The 20,242-nt window shown below is 35.2% G+C and overlaps 1 long non-coding RNA gene across 1 annotated transcript; it reads left to right on the top strand.

Moving 5' to 3' along the window:
• The first annotated feature begins 10,094 nt into the window (after positions 1–10,094).
• On the top strand, positions 10,095–12,698 carry LOC148782309 (uncharacterized). Its single transcript, XR_016054179.1, has 2 exons — positions 10,095–10,679; positions 12,391–12,698. It is a non-coding gene; the product is annotated as an uncharacterized LOC148782309 (long non-coding RNA).
• Positions 12,699–20,242: the final 7,544 nt, after the last annotated feature.

Raw genomic sequence — 20,242 nt, 5'->3', positions numbered from 1 at the left:
AGAAGGTAGACAATTGGTTCATGGATGAATGTATTCTCAATACATTTATCTTTGTTACTTTTGATGTTGACCTCTCCATTTGTTCACTAACCAAACTTTTGGTTATTCGACAGTAAGTGATTGATTGTCCATAACTGTTAAATGTGCAGTTTATGCATATCAAAGCCGCATAAGTATTTTGGGTGGTGCAAAATATTTACGGCTATTATAGAAAGCCACTACATGGTACATGCCATGTTTTTGTTTATTTTCAGGTTTATGAGCCATATGAGGTTATGGGAGAATGCAGGCGATGCATTTGCACAGCCATGTGAGTTGGTCTGGAGCACTGCCATATGAGCACGCACTAGTGTGGACATGACTGTACACTTGCAGTCTACGTATGTGTGGGTTTGACCATGCTTTGGCATGCGCATGTGTGTGTGGTATGTGGTGTGGGCTTGTGCTTATGACAGCTGAGCTAAATTTACATCTCTATGCAAATATTATGGTTGATTCTTATGGAGTGATATACATGATTGGACATTCAAACCTGTACAATATAGGGGAACTCAAACCAGTATGTATTTTTGATAATCCTGCCTATGCATGTTTTTGGTCGTGTAGCAAAAAAAATGGGTGTGAATGGCAGACACTGTAACATATCCTTGGACATCTTGGTATCTTGCACTTGGACTTTTACTCAAGTTCGTTGCTATGTGGTTGACTCTTGCTCGTGTTCATCATTTGTGTTTAATACACTTCACATATCTAATGAGCCTTGTGCTCTTCTTGATGTGCCATTTTTGTGTGCTAGAAAATTTATCTGCCAATTACCTTTATTTAGCATTTGTTTCAATTGAGAAAATTGGCCAAACCTATTTTCATATAAGTGCCATCTTGCTGTTTCATGCAGCAATCACCTTGCAAATGTGTTTTCAAGGTGTGTATCAAATGATTCAGCTATGAAAATGTTTTAAATAACATGGCACCCCACACCTGAGGTTAAGGGGGAGGTGTATCATAGACAGCCTGTTCATGGTACACGGTGGACAGCCGGTCATCTGCCATCCATTCTCGATGGCAGAAGGTAGTGATTAACTATACCAAGGTGAATGTCCTCCATGGAAACTCTGTTTGAATTCTTTCGTTCGTCATGAGAATGGATAGTTGACGCCCAGCAGCCCAGCCATGCAATAAACCAGGCACTATAGTAATTTCCCTTGGTTAAAGTTCCCCATAACTTATAATCATGTCAAGGAGAGCATACATCTTGAGATGGATGAGTTCCCTCCATTGGCTAACGTATTGGCGAGTAGGAAGTCCCTTTAAATGTGCACTTATTTGTCACCAAGAATCACAAGGGAGAAGAAAGACGAAAGAGAAGTAAAGCCCTCAACTCTCAAGGATGGAAACTTTCTTATAAAATCCTAGGATTGACATTTTTTTCTTGCTGAGAAACAATCTGTGACTGAATTCTGATATTCATTCAGCACAACAGCTTACGGGTTGGAGTTGGAATTTTTCTCATCTTTATAGGAAATTTTCTGGGGCATCTTTCTTATGAGCGAAGTGAAAAAGACGAAAAGTGTAAAACCTGATATCTAACCCTGTGGCAGAAATTTTACAATGATGCCTCATGTTACGGACAGAATCAGTAAAACTGGTCCTCTCATCTGTTTATGACTAATATGAACCACTTCTTCCCAAATCTCCATATATCAAACTCCATTTTGAATTTTTCTGAGTGGGAAATGGAAGGTGGTCGGTATAATAGGAACATCCCAGTCCTTTGCCATCTGATTGATTCAAGCCAGTTTTGAATGTAGTGCTCTGCATGCAACCCACGCCTTAATGCCGTCACCTCTGCCATAATACTCAGTTGATTCACATCGCAATTGCCAGATCTCAGAAAATGCTCAAGTTCAGTTATGTAGTTGTCAAACATGCACTTTAAACACTTGTATCCTAAGAATTTTGGTATTCTCCCAGAAAATGCTGATTCCTAAGAGTCTATCAACTTGAATGCCTTCTTTTTCTGATCAGTAACTCTAATCTTGATACTATCAAGTTACAACAAGTAATTTGTGATGTATTTATGGGATTGTATATTATGAGAGCATTTATTTTGGGACAGGGAGGTCACAATCACTTTTAGCTATTCGATATGAGATCCATTAGATGAAAGTGTGTAGCAACATTTGAGAAGTTTTATTTTGAACTTTGTGACCAAACAATGACACATCCTTAACCATCCGATTTCAAATCTAACGGTCAATGATGATTGTGACATTACTGTATCAACAGTAAATGGTCTCATTGTATACATATTCTTTATTTATTGTTGCATCTATATTTGTTGTTGCATTCCCCTATAGCACATATCCCACACTCTTAGGATTCACCCAGTTGTAAAGACTCACAATGTTTAAAAAAACGGATTGCCGGCGCGTAGGCGCCTAAAAACAATTTTTCCACACGCCTTGACTTGGGCACCCCAACACGGTGGGCTGTACCTAGGCGGGCACCTAGCGCCCAGTTCTGGGTGGGGGCCCAGCACAGTTTACAATTTTTTTTTTTTAACTTAGCCTAAAAGGAAAAAAAGGGTCATTTTAACCCCCAAGTTTGTATAAAAGAAGTTTAGGGCTTTATTTTTCAATCCCAAACTGAAAAACAAGAAAAAACCCTCAATCTTAAACTTATTTATGAGAATCTAAAGCAATTGTCGAGAATCGAAAGTAATTTTTGTAGATTGAAAAAGTTTGTTTTTTCTGATTGAAATTATTTTTAGGGTGCTATTGGTGGTCTTAGAAGACTTTTAAGTTGATTCGTAGCTCGACTGAGATAACCAACATCGAAGACCAGAGGTTGGGTAGAAAATGTCAGTTTGTAATATTTATTTGAGATTTATTTTTTCAATTTGAGATGCCTTTTGTGGGGTCTATTAGGGGTGGAGATTCGGGATGTAAATATTGTGTTAACCCGGATAAGAATGACAGAAATAAAATTATGTGTAATTTTTGTGGACATGTTTCTAATGCCGTCATAAATAGATTTAAGAAACATCTTGCCGGTATTAGAGGTGATGTCGCTCCATGTAAGAAAGTTTCAGATCTTGTAAAGAAAGAAATTTTAGAGTACATTGAAGCTGAAAAGAGTAAAAAAATTACAAAAAAAAGGATATAGCAGAATTAAAGTCAGGGGTTCATATTTTTTTATGATAATATTGAAACTGAAGAAGATGATGACAAAGAGGGGGAAGAAGATGTAGGCATGGTTGGTACTCAGAGCTCTAAGACCAAGAGGGCTTTTGGGTCTAATAAAGCTCGTACGAGAAGGCCTATAGATAGTTTTTTTACACCTAGCCCTGAGACAGTAATTGTAAAAGGCAAGGGAAATGGGAAAAAATAGGCGACAATTGGAAGTAGGTTTAAAAAGGAAGATAGAGCTAGGGTGATTCAATATATTGCTCAGTGGTTTTACCATGCGGACATTTCTTTTAACACTGCTAGTTTGAATAGCTTCCATACAATGTTGGAAGCAATTGGGCAATTTGGGTCAGGTTTGAAAGCTCCAACTCCCTATGAGATTGGAGACCCACTACTGAAGAAAGAAGTCGAGTACACTAATGAATATATCAAAACTCATAAGGAGGGATGGGCTAAATTTGAGGTTTTTTTTGATGACAGATATGAGGAGGAATAATATGAATTTATTAATAAATTGTCCCATGGGTACAGTTTTTTTGCGCTCAATCGATGCTTCCAATGATGTTCATGATGTGCATTATATATTTTCTTTCATGAATAAGGGTATGAGGAGGTTGGGGAGGAGCATGTAACGTCACAGATAATGCTGCTGCTAATCTAGCTGCAGGCCATTTGCTTCGACAAAAGAGGCCCCGCATATTTTGGATTCCTTGCGCTACACGTTGCGTAGATCTTACGTTTGAGGCAATTGGTGAATTGCCTCCTATTAAAGGAATTAATTTTAAGGCTAAGGAGGTTACAATCTTCATATCCAGTCACATACTTACGCTTAGCATGATGCACATGTTTATAAAAAAGAGAGAGCTAGTGAGGCCTAGGGTCACTAGATTTGCCATTGCCTACTTTAGTCTACAGAGCATGTATAAGAGGAGGATCGTATTAAGGTCTATGTTTACTTCAGAGGAGTGGAGTATGTGTAAGTGGTCTACAGATGCCTATGGACAGAAGATACGAGGTATTATTCTTTCGAAATATTTTTGGTGTAGGGTGAAGCATGCAATATTAGTATTTCTTCCCTTGGTGAAGGTCTTGTGGTTGGTTGATGCTGATAAGCCCTCCATGGGTTTTATATATGATGCAATGGAAAGGGCTAAGAATGAGATTGCAGAGAATTTGGGCAATGATGCAACGAAGTATGCCTCAATTTGGGAGACTATAGATGATAAATGAGATAGGCAGCTCCATAGACTATTGCATGCAGCGGGGTACTACTTGAACCCCAAATTCTTTTATGCAGATGCAGATATTGAGTCAAAAGGGGTAATTATGGATGGTTTTAATGAGTGCCTTAAGAAAGTAGTTCTTGGTCCAAATATCTATGATAAGATATCAACTGAAGAGCTAATTTCGTACAAGTGTTCTTTGATGTCATTTGGGAAAGATATGGCATTAAGGCAGAGAAAGAAAGACGAATCGAGTAATATTCTTTTGACTTATGTACTTTTATTTTATAGAATATAAAATTATATTTTTCTTTCAAGTTCTGATAATGTTAAATACCTAAATTAATTATAAATATTGCCCATATATTGCGGCTTAATGGTGGAGACAACATAGAAGTAGCGCTCCAAACCTCCAGAAGATGGCTATGCGGATCTTGAGTTTGACAACTACCTCTTCTGGTTGTGAGCGCAATTAGAGTTCGTTTGAGATGGTATTTTACTATTTAAAGGAATACAATTTTGTATGCTTTTTGTGTTTATAAGTTCATATTCATTTTGTAATATAGATTCATAAAAAGTGAGAAGATCATAGACCTATAGTAGTTACTTATGCATTATTTGTCCTTATAGGTGCATACGAAGAGAAGAAATAAGCTTGAGCAAAGGAAGCTCAATGATTTGGTTTTTGTTAGAGATAATCAAAGGCTCAAGGAGAAGAAAAACCAGCCAAATAAAGACCATATTTCTTCGAAAGACATGGAGAATGATTCAGATTGGTTAGTTAGTGACCCTGGTACTAAGGAGGTCTTCCATGGGGAGGGTTTGACATGGGAAATGATCGTGGAGGCTTCAGGGCAAGCTTCTGATCCTAGGAGGGCTACTCGAGCAACTTCTTCTGCTGGTACATCACAGAGGGAGATGTAGGAAGAGGAGGCAGATTCAAAAGAATCTCTAGAAGAAGAGGAATAAGTTGAAGTGAGTGATGATTCTGATGATGACGGCCTAAATTTTGATGCAGATGAAAGCAATGAAGATGATGATTCTGATTCTTATTGATGTCTTGATTGTCTTCTCTCTTCTTTTGAAGTAACTTTAATACTTTATTGCACCATCTTAGTTTGGGCTTTAGACATTTGGAGTTTGCACGATTTTTATTTAGTTATGTGGTTTGTAATTTTTTTACCTTTTTGGACTATTTCGTTGTGTGGTTTATTGGTTTTTTTTATAGTTTTGGAAGTTAGTTTGTTGATGACTTGGAGAGTTGGAGACTTGGATGTTATTATGGTTTATTTTATGGATATGGAATATGGAGAATATGAGAGTTAGAGACCTTACAATAGCCTATTAAACTTTTAAATGTTTTGTATGATTCAAAATTTGGAATAAATTACAAATTTTGACACAAATATATCCGTATATGTGCATTTGGATAGCAAATATATAAAAAAAAACTAAAAATTTACACCGCAGGGCGCCTGAGGTTCTGAGCCCCCGCCTAAGCGCTGGGCGCCAGGCAGGTTGCCTAAGGGACACCTAGCGTTTTTTGGAACCTTGGGGACTCATGAGCTTTTATCTTTCTACAATATGTTCTTGGTGTACAGGTTATTATGGTTTCAGACCTCTCCTATTGAGGGAAACATTTTATAATGTCATCATAAGCCTAGTGTAGGTTTTATGAAGGCTGAACTTCCTAATGGGCATCATTATAAATATTCATCGTACTTCTTTGACGTCTCTTGTTTCTGACATCTCATTTTGCAATCTTCTTTCCTGTTGAGCCTTGTCTATTACCTTCCCAGCAGCTCTTAGAAGCGTGATGAACAGTAAACTCGCTTTTAAGACATCCAGATCATTCTTATAAAGAACTTTAGTCAAGATACTAGCTATCTGATTTTAGATTGAATAAAAATAGTATGGACATCACCCATTAGTTGATTGCATTGGAAACCATTCTTAGGAAGATTGAAATTGAATGTTGAACCATGCGCAATGAACCTTTTTGAGACCATATATGGCTTTAGGCAGACAACACATACAATTGGGATGAAGAGGTATAGAGGATATCGTAATGGTGGCTTTTCTAGATAATCCTCCTAGAGTTTAGTCTGTCGGAAGGATTTTTTGACATCATGCGTCTTATCTCCCAATTTGTGACAGGATCTATCATGCCACCAAAATCAAGTCTATGTAACAACAGTTTATATCCTCTTCTACTATGTGTGACTTATATCTCTTGATTTTTTTCCATGGAAATAACATTAATTCGGTAGACCCGATTACCTTCATTACCAGGTTAGTAACAACTAATGTACATGTTTTTCCGGTTAGTGTCAAGTTCAACTTGCGTGACTGGTTCAAAAAGGGTCTAGGGCAGCAAAAAATGTGGCTTAATCGATATACGTAATAGATTCAAGAGTCCTGATGTGATGCAAATAATGAAGCTGTTGAAGCCTAATATCAATTAGATGCAGAGTGTACAAGCCATTTGTAAGACAAAGGCTTGTTCTTATGTGTTGGTGGGTCCTTGTGTAATTATGGAAAAAGAGGAAATGGAGTACCAACACTGTTTTTTTTTTTTTGAGTGAAGTTAACAAGAGGACCAACACTGTTAAAATTGGCAATGGTTTCAAGTAAAGGAGATTCACAAAAACTGGAATAACAGATAAGTTTCAGGATCCACCGATTAGAATCGAGACCGGCCAGTTCATAGATTAGCGAATTAGATGCCAATTCTTTGCTAGTTCATAGAGTGGCCAGTTCATAGATTAGCGAATTAAATGCCAGTTCATAGATTGGCCAATTCTTCAGAAATTGATTTTAACTGGTTCTCTAAATTTTTTGTTGTATGTGTGAAAAGGAGTATCTTATTTGGATCAGTTCCAGTGACCCAGTTCTTATAACATTGGTGATAACACCTATGACGTTTGGTGTCACCAGAAAAAGATGTCACTGCATTACTCTTCACCATTTGTGATGATTTTAGATGATGGCACCCAAAATGCTAGTTCCAAATGACAAAATCTACATTTGATGGAATGACTGGAGGAATGGGAGCCTCTAACACAATCATTTTGTCAAACGATCAAACGACTGAATGATAACTTTGCCAACTTATTTTGAAGTCCTTGACCACAAGATTCCATGGAGTAATTTTTGACATATATTAACAGTAGGAATGGAGGGTGGGATGTTAATGTAAAATTCTATGAAGAAATTGAAGTGCATTTAAAGTAACTAGTGAACTAGACAACTAACAGTAAGTTCTTCTCGATATCAGGCAGATGCGTAAGTTATATTAAGTTGTTATATGAAGGACAAACACACACACACATACATTGCCAATATAAATATACAATAATTGGATTGGAGCACCACAGATGAGAAGGACAGACTTGGGTTTCAGTTTGTTGAACCAGTAAAGCATAGTCAACACGTAACTTAACCCATTATAACAATTTAGTTCAATATGATTTCACTTGCATACTTGGAAAATCACCTTGGTACTAGTTCAAGAGATTGGGCCTGCACCAAGAGGACCATCATGAGAAGTTTAAGAATAACCACTCCTTTATTGAAGAAACAGTTTCTTGTAAACCACTAACATAACTGCAACCAGAAACAATTATGAACCACATAAACATCCATGACATGATCTATACCATGGTAAAAATATTCTATTATTGGGATGATCAACGGATCTAAAGATGAATTGTGGAAGAATCGTTCTTGATTAAACTCTAAGGATTACAGCTCAAGTTATGGAGGGCACTGGTGATTTAGCACATCTGCTTGTAACAGATTTCTAGATGGGATCATTTCTCAAGGAAAGCTAATGCCAATATTACAGAGTTCATGGGTTTGAAAGCTTAGTGTGGTGTTTCTGTATTGGATCCCAGAGCTCGACAATGAATTCAGACTTAGTTAAAACGTTAAGAAATTGTCTGGAGGAATCAAAGCTACAACACTTGTTAATATCAGGGTAACTATTTTTTCTGGTTTCTTTCTTTTAAGTTAACCACCCATCATCTTTTATCCTCCATTTCCTCTTTCATTACCACCCCATTTAGTGCTTCAACACATATGAAACAAATGCACACTTTTGCATCAGACCTTTTCATACTGTCAGTTGCACCCAAAGCATAACACATAGCATGAAAATGCTTATTTCTTACATAAACTTAAATATGCTTTTACATTAAACCCATCCATTAATTTCAGTCTCACCCCATTCTACAAATTATAAAAAACCAAACTTTATAAAATACTCTTCTAATTGTACGGATTTCTACATACTTTTGCATCAAACCTTGGCTTCAATCTCACCTTCCTTCGACAAACCCTAAACCTAACACAAAAAGTTAGACTCTTTTATTGATAAGTAATAAATAAAGACTTGCTTTATTATCGAGAAATTGGGCTATCGAGCTTGGCCCGAATTCTCACCAGGCCTGCCTGAATCTTGCCTTCTACCACCATTTCCAGCAACCATAAAACTGCCATTTAATCTGGTTTCACCATTACCATCTCTGCGAAAACCACCATTACCCCTGTGCTCACCATAATCACTCCCTTGAAAGCCACCAAACGCGAAACTGCCGATACCTCCAAAACCAAAACCAAAACCACCTCCTCTACCTCCACCTCCTGAACCTGAACCTGAACCAAAACCAAAGCTAAAACCAGTGCCTGAAGTGCCGGATCCCGAGCCATAACCCCAACCTCCATGAGGTCCCGAACCTGAGCCCCACTGGAAACCCCAGCTTTGGTTTGGGCTGGAGCCTGATTGCCAACGGAAGTCCGAGTGCGCCATGGCCAGTGGGATTTGACATTTCAGTGGATCTAGGGTTTTTTTTGATTGGATACAACGCTGCCTTATTGGCTTTGGTTTTGGAAGCTCTCACCAATTGCTGATTGTCTTTTGGCCTTTGAGACGGGCTATTTTGTTTTTTTTTTTTTTTTTGGAAAATTACAAAACGACCTCACGCGTATATTTTGCAACATACCCTTCACTTAACCTTTTCTCCAAAATACATTTTCCATGGAAATACCCCACAATAAAATAAAAAATAAAAGAAATACTTAAACTACCCTTCCTTACTTTTTACCTCATACCTCTTTTCTATGTTTAAGTGCCCTTCGCCACTGTATAAGTATGTTCCAACAGTGCAACACTATAGAGTCACAACGCTCCGGCACTGTCTATGTGCGCTCCGACAATGGATCATGTGTTCCAGTAGTAGAATATAGAGTTACAACACTATGGCATTGCATATGTGAGCTCCGGTACTGTGTATGTGTGCTGTGCGCTTCGGCAATACAACACTCTGGAGTCACAACGCTCCGGCACTGTTTATGTGCGCTCCGACAGTGGATCATACGCTCTAGTATATGTGCACTGCGACAGTGGATCATGCGCTCCAGTATATGTACTCTCCTACAGTGGATCATGCGCTCCAGTATATATGCGCTCCGACAGTGGATCATACGCTCCAGTATATGTGCGCTTCAATAGTGGATCATGCGCTCTAGCACTGTGTAAATGCACGCCACAGTAGAATCTGGAGTCACAACGCTCCGACAGTAGATGAAACGTTCTGATACTATGCAAATACACTCCGACAGTTCAACACTATGGAGTCATAACACTCGGACACTTTCTATGCACATGCCACGTAATCTGGAATCATAGCGCTCAAACACTGTATATGTGTATTCAGGCACTACGGTGGTTCGTTCAGGCAATGGGCTCTCAAAGTCGACACCAAATCTGGTCAAATTGATTTTTTTGTACAGGAAAGTCATTTCGGTCTAAAAAACTGAACTTTTTCGGGTATTTGCATAGAAAGGTAAACGGGGTAAGATGCACTGATGTCTGGTCTTGAGTTTTTTTTTTTTTGTTCAATGGCGTCCCTTTTGCAAAACCTCGTCTCTCCCCAAACCCATACCCAGAGCCACGTCTCTCTCTCTCTAAACCTAGAACCTCCTCTCTCTCTCCCCAAAGCAAAACCCCTGTTCTACAAACGCCTTCTCTCTTTCTCCACAAACTGTTATTCTAGAGAGAGAGATCTAACAATGGAGAAGTATTAGAAGTTGGAGAAAGTGGGAGAAGGGACATATGGGAAGGTGTACAAGGCACAAGACAAGGTAAAAGGCCAACTCATTGCCCTAAAGAAAACAAGACTCGAGATGACGAGGAAGGGGTTCCACCCACTGCACTGAGAGAAGTCTCTCTCTTGCAAATGCTCTCTCAGAGCATCTATGTTGTAAGGTTAGTTCACCCCATTTATTCTTTTTGCTATGAATATTCTTTCTTGGTTCTTTGAAAGTTCATAATCTTTCACCCCATATGGCTAAATTTTGTTGAAATTCATTAACAATGATTACTATTTTACTGTAACACTTTGTTGGTTTAAGTCCTTGATCGATATGTTTTCTATATTTTTTTAAAACCATGATCCTCTTTTTTTCTCCTCTCCAATTTGTGATTAAAGAAAAGAAATGTTAGATCTTGAGAGATGGGCTTGTGGGCTTTAATTCTTTGGGGCTTTTGTAGTAATCAGTGTTTTCTCTTTGATATCTTTCTTAAATTTCATGATTTTTTTCTCCATTTATCTTGGGGAATTTTCCTGGATTTCTTTATTTTGCGTTAGTGTTAATATTTTAGTTCCTTTTTTGTATGGGATTTCATGTTTTGAGGGTTTAGTCTTGAAATTTCAATTATTTCTATTTTCCATGTACATCGATTGGGGAAAACAAATTGTATGAAGATATATTTGAGTCTGTGGATCTTAATTTATTCTTGTTCGAGATGAAGATTTTACTGAGAAAGTTTCCAAACCAATTTCGGGGAAGACTTTCGAGTTTTGTTTTTTTAATTTTAAAATTAAATATTATAAAATTATATTGATATATTAAAAAATTTTAAAAATGAAAAATTCCAAACAAATAAAAAATATATTATTTTTTGCTGACAGAGGCATGACACTGAAAAATAAAATTTTTACTACTTATATAATTGAACCATCAACATTGACAAACCATAAGGGTTTCTAGATATTTGAAAAATAAGAATTTATTTATAATTTGAAACCCCACAAAAGCACATACAAATAGAAACTGCACAATACCATTTTTGTTTTTCACCATTTGCACTGCATTATTTCCTATATTTCTTTTACATAATTAACTATTTTAACTAATTATTTCAGAAAAAGAAAATAGTTGTCCGAGTCAGGAGACCTATCAAACAAACAGAGCAAAAAAAATGATTTTTTTCTCCCTTATCAATATCATCATGGCCTAGATCCTGAATCTCTTTAAGATGGACTTGAGAGAGGTGATTCACATGCACATGTAAGTACTGGAACTCATTGAAACCCTGTTCTTCAGAAAAATGTACAGAGCCTACTAAAAGTAATAATAAAAAAACCAATATTAGGGCATTGCTCCTTTGAGAGAGAGAGAGATTATTTGCCATGGAGAGATGGATTGGCATCACCTATCTCCTTGAGGTGAAGTAGGAACGAAGTAGTCTTTACCCCTTTGGATTAGTTTTTGGGGAATGATTTCATGCAAACGGTTGTATAGTAGTATAATGCATCTATTTTAAAAAACCATGTTAGAGGCATATGTTTGACACGAATTTTTAAATGCACACTCTTTCATTTTGAAGAACAATCACAAAAATGAAAATTTTGAAAAAATGCTATAGAAAGTTTTCATTCTAGCCTAATTAATATAAGCCGTTCATTTTATTGAGATGGTTAGATATCGACCTCAAAAGGAATTTTTTATTCCCAAAATTTTTATAAAGCGTTATCATCATTAGATTAATAATGCTAGAAAAAAAAAAAGTGATTTTAAATTTGTTAAGGCCTAGATCTTGAAATTCACCAAATAGATGATCGAGATTGATTGTTCGATGGATTTTAATTTTTACCATATCTAGGGTGCCAATTGAAACCTCCATTTGTTGATAGGTTTGGAAAATTTGCAAACAATCACGTGAGGCACCATGACGAGAAGGTTATGGGAAGCATTCTAGTCTAGAGAATTTGGGATACCTCGATGGCCTAAAATGAGGAACTTTGAATCCAAAAAATATGGATGTTGAAATGGCAGGCAATAGATTGAAAACTGATAGGATTCATGTCACCATGAAAATATGCCGAATGATATTCCATCAAATTCTAAACAATGGGATTTCTAGTTCTTTAGAAGAATGTAATAGTGACTTTTTTTATGTATATAAATTTGTTATATCAACGAGGTATTGTTAATTTTGGCACAACGGCCTCATATGTTGTAAAAGCGAAATTGAGAGCGACAGCCTTTTTACTCCCTCGTTCGGTTCCAGTGAAGGGTTATGCAATAGATGAATTCGATCCGGCCTTAACTAGAAGCACAAACGAGATAGGAACATCTGCATTGGTTTACTTGTCCCAAATCCGCCGGAGAAGCGGGAGCATATCACTTGACATCATTTCATCCCCTCATTCCTCTCTTTCTCTCACTGTGTGTATGTCTGGTGGATCAATAGTTGTTACTAAAATCCCTCGATCATTGCGTATGTTTGGTTGTGGTGGATCAATTTATTTACACTGAATATCTCCGCTACCATACGAAAGATTTTTGAAAGCATATCAATAGTTTCTAATATCAATGAAAGGAACTTGAATATTCTCAATAGCCAATAATTCAATTTTATACTCTAAAACCTCTTGTCATATGTCACTTGCTACCTAGGAGAAGAGATTGGCACATAAGGTGATTAATATCAAATGACAAAGGTTTATATACTTCCCCTACCGCTTAGAAGATCTATGCTTCCTTTATCAGCTAGCTGTCCAATTTTGACCAAGATAGCTGCTCACCGTTTGAACTTAGATCCGATGTCTCAAAGTATTTTATTTTTAGTTTTTTATATGTAAATTGTATGAAAATGAAATTTGGTACATGCCATATTCTCATTGGGGCACACCTATAAAAAATATTAAAAAATATTTTTTGATAAAATATAATGACCAAAATACCCCTTGAAAATTTCAGGGGTATTTTGGTCATTTTATTTTTAAAAGGGTATTTTGATCATTATATTTTATCGAAAATATTTTTTTTATATTTTTTGCTAGTGCGAGTTTAATAGAGGATTGGACATCCAAAATTTGGTGTCAAAATAGTTTATAGAAAAAAAATTAAAAAGAAAATAGTGTAGAGACATGACATTATGATTGGGGCAATCTTAGCCTTCCATTCAGAATGGATGGTTGAATAAGCGGAAGTATATAAATTTTATGCGGTAGGAAAAGCATGCCCCAAATCAAATATAATGCCAATGAGAGATAACAAAACAACACAATAACCAGGAAGCCAAGAAACTCAAGTGATCGCATAAGCATTCATAATTCTTAAATTTACATGAATAAATAGAGCATACATTTTTGTCTTTCTCAAAATCTCCCCAAATAAGAGAGCATCAATGACCAAGCAATTTCATTGAACCACCGACACAAAAGCCTCAACATCTTTGGTAATGGATCAAAGTGCACTGTCATGCACTAGTGCAGCAATTCCATTACTAGACCTACATTATAACAAGTATCAATGAATAAAAATTCCAATTTTTCAAAAGTGCACTGTCATGCACTAGTGCAGCCATTCCATTACTAGACCTGCATTATAACAAGCATCAATGAATAAAAATTCCAATTTTTTTGTGATAAAAAACATATGAAGTAGCTAAGGTTTGATGACATCAAATAGATAACAAGCATCAATGAATAAAAATTCCAAATTTTTTGTGATGAAAAACATATGAAGTAGCTAAGGTTTGATGACATCAAATAGATGAGTAGTAAGCCAGGTAATACACCCGTGGTATGTATAACTTGCATGCCTTAAGGAAGAAAGACTCCCATGCATTGGAAAAGTTCACACCCTTATGCAACCCCAAAAGTGTATGCATTCCATTGATAAAAAAAAATGCATCAAAAAGGTCCAGTCAAAAGATTCCCATGCATCAAAATCAAGTTCCTTCTTGCAATAAGGACAGTAAAATTGTTGGATAGTTCGATACACATATATTCATAAGATTGCACTAAAAATAAATATTTCTTGTGAAACCAATACATGCAAAAAATTGCACTAAAAATAAATATTGAAATATATTCAAATATCAAACGTTTTGCATAAAATCCCCAAATATTGGAGATTATAAATAAAAAAAGAAAAAGAAAAGAAAAATGAATGCTTCATTAAACTCAGATACCATCTGAATACACCGAAGCTACCCAAAAATTTCAGCAATATTTTTCAAAATGCGAGAAAATGAGTTACAGGCCAATAAGTACGGGAATATCAGTCTGGAACAACACAATGCGTCGATATTTCTCGTGAAACCAATACATGCCAAAAAAATTGCGTTAAAATACTGTAAAATGAGAGAAAACGTGGAGCTCAGTATCAAAATCTCAATTATCATAACGCACCTTACACAGAGGCATAAAAGAAGAAGCTTGCTTTGTACTTTGATCGCCCTTAGAGCTCTTGTCTTCTATTTTTTCTTTTTTTTTAGAAATTTCTGCCATTAAAGTTCAGGACGAAACCCATCAATATGTCCGACAGAAAGGTGAGAGGCTTGCAGAGGGACTTGGATTTGGGTTTAGGTTTAGAGAGAGTAGAGCCGGTTTCTTTGGCGAGGATCTTTGAATATGTGCGGATCTAAAATTTGTGACCACCTTATTTGAAAGGTAAATGGTACATTCCCATGAGTACAAGATTTGTAGCTCAAAAAATAGCACAGGATCTTGTAGATTTGTGATACTTATTTTTGGGGCAAAATAGATAGTTTAGATAATGTGTTACAATATATATTATTTTTAGAGTTTGAAATCGTAATTTTTTTGTATTCATAATGGTCAAGATAAATAAATCCTCACTTTAAAACTCACCGAAAATTATAGTTACCCTCGAATCAATCATCTCGGCCTTGACCATTGGTTGCGAAAAAATTAGGATTTCAAGCGCTAAAAATAATGTATACTGTAGCACATTATCTAGATCATCCATTTTGTTTAAAAAATAAGTATTCACATATCCGCAAGATCTGTATTACTTTTTGAGCTATAAATTTCATAATCAATGGTGGGACATTTATTTTAGAGCCATTATAGTGATTTCCCATGCCCAAAGTATTTTTTGGGCGAGGTTTTGAGATGAGGCTTTTATTTATTTATTTTTTCTAAAAGAACTTAGGTCTTGTAGATACTGCATCCTTATCTAATGGGTAAACCTTACAACAGCTGGCCAACTATAATGAATAGTACATAGGTAGAATGTGAGCTGTCAGATTTTCATCATGCGGTTCAGAACGCGCATCACTATTTTAATTTTAATTTTTTTTATAAATTAATATGAAATTTTGGGTGTATATTCCTAACACTATTGCGCACCATATAAAAATATATAAAATATATTTGCAATAATTTACAATGACCAAACTACCCTTATCATTTTTCAGGGGTATTTCAGTCATTTTATATTTAGGGAAATATTTTTTATATATTTTTTATTTGTGTGCCCTATTTTTTAGTACACATGTCTAAAATTTCATTAGGATCCGATTTATAAAAAAATAATTAAAATTAAAATAGTGATATGCATTCCTAATCGCATGATGAATATTTGACGGCTCCCATTCCACCTATATTACTATTTATTATAGCTGGTCAGCTATTGTTAGCTTTTTTCTTATCTAATTAGTATTTGTTCTCAAAATTATCTGCATGGCTTGTATTTGGCTAAGTTAATAAGTTATGAAGGAAAACCTTTCGTAGTTCAAATCTTTTGGTAGATATATTATGAGAAAAATACCATTGAATTGGTCAAAATATCATACATGAAAAGGAGTCAAAAGATCTCAATTGACATTAGAGTTTGTTTTAGTTTTTATTTCACTCAAGTACCTCCTCAATAAAAACTTGAAAATACCTTAATTATCCCTATTGAGTGTTAGAACCCTGGACTAGTAAGGGTATTTTTAATAAATTTAAATTACCTCTGCTTTTGTTCAGGTTCCCAACCTTAAATATGGGCACCTTGAGCATTTTTAGAGATATTTTTGGAGGAGGTACCTACGAGACTTAAGGGTTGTTTGGTACGTGTGAAAGTTTGAAAGGAAATATTTACATACAAAATATTTACTTATGCAAACAATTTACAAAAAATATTATTCAAGCATGTTTTTTCTCATGCTTGGTAAACACACTTAGAAACAAGCATAGAGAAAGAGAGAACACAACAAACTTGAAATTTTGAGATAATTTCTGTCTCTAAATTTTTTAAAATAATTTCTCTCTAAAATTTCAAATTTTGATATAGTTTCTCTTTCGAAAAATTTTGAGACAGTTTCTGATGCAGGAAAGATAGAGGGAAGAAATAATTAAAATAAAAATAACGTAAATGGTAAGAAATTATACACTCTTTTTAGGTCTGCAAGGGAGTCCACCAAAAAAGATCTTTTTACAAGATCAACTTTTTTACTTAATCACCAATTCTCTCCTGTTTACAATGAAATGACATCTCCCTCTTAAATACATTTAGAAGAAAGAAAAAATAGTTAAACAAAAAATACCCGTAAAAACTAACCCCTCTCTCTCTCTCTCTCTCTAAAACTCACGTATATCTCTACCTCTTTATTTGCTCTCAAATGAAGCCTCTATATCTTTTCTTATCTCCCTATTTTCTCTTATGTGAAGCCTCCATATCTCTTCCTTGTGTCCTTATTTTCTCTCACGTGAATCTCTCTCTTCCCAAATCCTTCTTACAAGATTAGTTCATAATTTATTCTGCAAAAGCATCTTAATATGAACAACTCATACCAAACTTAAGATTTTGCCTCTTTAAAACTAACCAACCTAGTTGCTACCCTATCATCAAAACAACTCACGCATCAAAGTCCTTTCACTTAACAACTCATGCATCAAAATCCTCCCTCCTACCGCTTAATCCTTCCACTTAATAACTCACGACCAAAATCCTCCCTCCTCCTGCTTAACTTGTAACAACTCGTGCACCAAAATTCTTCCACTTAACAATTCATGCACCAAAATCCTCCCGCTTAACTTGTAACAGCTTACGCACCAAAATCTTCCCACTTAACAACTCATGCATCAAAATCCTCCCTCCTCCCACTTAACTTGGACTAGCGCACTTCCTATTCCTAGAAAAATAAGCAAAAAATAATAACACCAAAATTTTCAATTTTCCTAATTTCTTTCTACATCATTTTCACAGGTTTGGGAGACCCAAATCTCTTTTTGCATCATTCTCCCGGGTTGGAGAGAAGCTCAACCTCGAGCTTATGGAATTGGAAAATTTTCCTTCATTATCTTCTCCACTTTGATCAAACTGTAAATTTTCACCCCAGTCTTATCAAACTTTTGATTGTTGATCCTAATCCAATAAAGTCGTGGTATGCTTAAAAAATCAATGGTGATGCTAAAATCTCTTGCACTTTCCACCATTTGTATTTCATGAGTATCTATCAACTCAACTTCTAAAATAAACTGTGGTGTGTGATTAAAGCTTGGATTAGTAGTTAATTTTTGATCTTCTACCTCTTTATATTCTTTTTTCTCTGATCGTATTCTATGAATAGATCTTGTAGACACTCTACAGGATGTAGATCTAGTTTGCAAATTTATTCGTAACGTTTTGGATCAGTGCCGAGTCGGTCGGGGAACGCGATTCCTCTCTACAGTGAGATTTGGTATTTAATTTCGTTTATGTCTCTTCAGATACCCTCCATGGTGTATTTATGTTCTCCATGGCTTCTTATTAATTTGTTGAACTACAAATTCTATGATTTGTGGTAATATATCCTTGAGTTAAGAGGTTTCGGTGGCATTATGATTTATGAGTCTTATTTGCTCTAATATCAATTGATGCAGGGAAGATGGATAGAAGAAATAATTAAAACAAAATAATAATAAATGGTGAGAGATTATACCTTTTCCCTCGGTCTGTAAAGGAGTTCAACCCAAAAGATTTTTTCACAAGATCAACTTTTTAAAATCACCAATTCTCTTCTATTTTTGATAAAAGGACATCTCCCCTTTAAATAACTTAGAAGAAAAAACAAAAAAACCACAAAAAATAAACTCTTTCTTTCTAAGACTCACGAACATCTCTACCTCCATATTTGCTTTCACCTGAAGCCTCCGTAGTTCTTTGTTATCTCCCTATCTTCTCTCAGATAAATCTCTTTCTCCTCCCAAATCCTTCCTAAAAGATTGATTCTTTATTTATTCTACAAAAGCATCCTAAAAAGAACAGCTCATACCAAATTTAATATTTTATCATTTTAAAACTAACCAACCCAATTGCTACTTTATCATTAAAACAACTCAGGCACTAAATTCCTCCCTCCTCCCATTTAACTTGTCTTAGCACACTTCTTATTCCCAAGAAAAATAAACAAAAAATAATAATACTAGGAATTTGAATTTTCTGAATATCTTTTTTCATCAATTTGTCTCTTTAAAACATAATTTTTGAGATAGTTTCTCTCTTTAAAAATTTTGAGACAGTGCCTATCTACAAATTTGATATAGTTTTTCTTTGTAAAGATTTTGAGATAGTTTCTCTCTCTAAAAAGTTTTTAGTACTTTATCTTTTAAAACTTTGATATAATTTTCCCTCTAAAATTTTAAGAAACTTTTTTTTAAAACTTAAAATTTGAGATACTTTCTCTATCTAAAAATTTTGAGATAGTTTCTGTATCTGAAAATTTTGAGATTGTGTCTTTAAAAATTTTAGATAGTTTCTCTATTTAAAATTAGATATAGTCTTTCTCTCTAAAATTTTAAAAAACTTTCTCTTTTTAAAACGTAAAATTTGAGATAGTTTCTCTTTCTTTAATTCGTGGGGTTGTTTTGACATAATTAATTGTATTTGATAAAGTGGGCAGCGTCGATATGTAAAAATAAACTTGCATAAATATTTCCCCACCTCAAGAGATGCAGTTTTATTTTCACATAAATTGGTCAATTTTTGGTATAATACTTTACCATCGGAAAAATTTTCACATGTATTTGCCGTGTACAAAATGTGCATAGCATAATTTTCACAATAAAAAATTGTACATAAAAATATTTTCACACCTACCAAACATGCCCTTAAAATGTGAAGATTTTCGCATTAAAAATTTTTACATAAAAATATTTTCTAATGTTAATTTGGATCTCTTCATCCCCTTAATAATTTTGTAAGGAGTTATGACCCTAGAAATGGCATTTTCCATACTATGATATCTTCTTTCTTCTATGCATAGACCCAAGCTTTTGTTGTCTCCCATGCATCTTCAGATGTCTTAAGTTTCATTGTTCCTCACTTCCATTCTTAGTTGGCAAACCCTAAACAAAACCTTGTCCCTAGGCACTTATAGGAACATCAAATAGATGAAAATGATCAAAATACCTTGGTGGACTTTATGGTTTCACATTATCATAACAGACCATACATGCAATTTCTTTAACCAATTGCTTCAGTCGATCCAGGCCAGCTCAACTAGTTCCCATGAAATTTCTTATTTTTTTTTATCTTTTAGATTTTCATATTCTCATTTACACCATTTTCAACGCGTCAACCCTTTTTAAAGGCCTTTGGCTCCCCTTTCCTTTCCACGATGTATGGGATTAAATGGTTTCATGCGAGACCTCATTTCTACAAATGCGGTTCAGAAAGTGTAAAGCAACCATATTAAAAATAGATGAAAGTAGGTGTTGCATCAAAAAGCAATAGAAACTAATAGTCCAAATATTTTTTTACTAA

The sequence above is a fragment of the Amborella trichopoda genome, chromosome 4 (assembly GCF_054954075.1).
Source record: "Amborella trichopoda isolate Santa Cruz 75 chromosome 4, AtrichopodaSantaCruz75HAP2 v2.0, whole genome shotgun sequence".
NCBI classification, from domain to species: Eukaryota; Viridiplantae; Streptophyta; class Magnoliopsida; order Amborellales; family Amborellaceae; genus Amborella; species Amborella trichopoda.
This window is presented reverse-complemented; position numbering and strand designations above follow the sequence as displayed.